The sequence below is a fragment of the Protobothrops mucrosquamatus genome, unplaced genomic scaffold, assembly GCF_001527695.2.
Source record: "Protobothrops mucrosquamatus isolate PMUCROS unplaced genomic scaffold, P.Mucros_1.0 scaffold640, whole genome shotgun sequence".
Lineage (NCBI taxonomy): Eukaryota > Metazoa > Chordata > Lepidosauria > Squamata > Viperidae > Protobothrops > Protobothrops mucrosquamatus.
The window spans coordinates 279,122-280,455 of NW_015386932.1; positions in this window are offsets into that span (position 1 = coordinate 279,122).

The window sequence follows — 1,334 nt, forward strand, 5'->3', positions numbered from 1 at the left end:
CCGTGCGGGGTCCAGGAAGGCGCTGCTTCCTCCGGGAGGACTCCGGCCGAGCGAGGGGGGATCAAAGGCTCTTCCGCTGGGGCGCCGCCCCCACCCTGCTCCAGACAAGCCCGCGGAGCCGGAGGGCAGCCAAAGCCGCGCCTGGTTCCTGCCCGGCCCGGGCTGGCTTCGCTCCCCGGGCAGCGGTTCTGCTTTGCATCCTCTCGGGCGGGGCGGGGGGCCAGAGGGAGGCGCAGGGAGGGTCTCGCCTCCATTGGGGGAGGGGAGGGGGGGCGCAGCTTCCTTCCTTGCCAGAGCCGCCTTTGTAGATAGCTGTTCCTTCGGCTTCCCAAAGGATCTGCGCAAGGGATGGGGAAGACTCTCCGTCCGGGAGGGGGGTCCGTGTCTTGCTAAACGGGCTTCTTTCCAGCCTTGAGGTCGAAGGAAGGGAGGGGGCGGGGAAGGACCCCACAGCTGGATATGTAATTTGTCCAGAGCCTAGGATGCTCCCTCTGGGTGATGGCTTTACTCCGAGATCTCTCCAAACCCCTCACCACAGCCCTGCGGTGCAGACCAGTTAAGTCCCTTGTGGTGCAGAGGGCAAGTTTGCTTGCCAGAAATACACTGCCTGGATGAAGATAGTCAGATCAGATCCTAGGTAGGTTGAGACCCTTTCAGAAACCTTGAAAGTTTTGCATTCTAGGGCAACAGGGATGGTTTGCAATCCTGGCTCTTGAGCTCTTAAACATCTTTCTTTGTGGGTTTAGCATGCGGTGTATATCTTCCCGGATATAAGTAGCATCAAACCCTGGTTGTTTTTCTGCACATCTGTGTCCCAAACCCACTTTGCATGGAGAAAGACGATGGGCTTGAACCTCAAAATACCCATGTGGAACATCGCTCTTCTGTGGAACAGACCAGCCTGGTATAGATTTGATTTGGGATTAAAAACTGCGAGAGGAGAATGGTAGAAAAAGCTACTGGGGAAGAAGAGTCTGTGATGCTGAGATGCTTCTTTTGAGACCCTGGACCCGGTTTTTCACCTGGAGTCCAGGTCTTCAAATGGTCCCCAAAGAACAGGGTGTTTTTATGTGTTCGAAAGGGGAAATTCTTATCCGTGTGGTAAGGAGTCGGGATAACTGCATTTAATGCATTGTTGTTCCTCTTAGATTCAATTAGATTCCTATTTTTCTCCTAACCCAGTCCATGTCTTGTTCTTCCACTCCTTTGCCTCCTGGTTTACCTGTTTGAGGCAGCACACCCCATCTGTAAACCACACAGAGATGAAATCATAGAATCCTGAGGCTGCAGGGGACTCTGGAGGTCTTCTAGTCCAACTCCCTATGCAAGGCAGG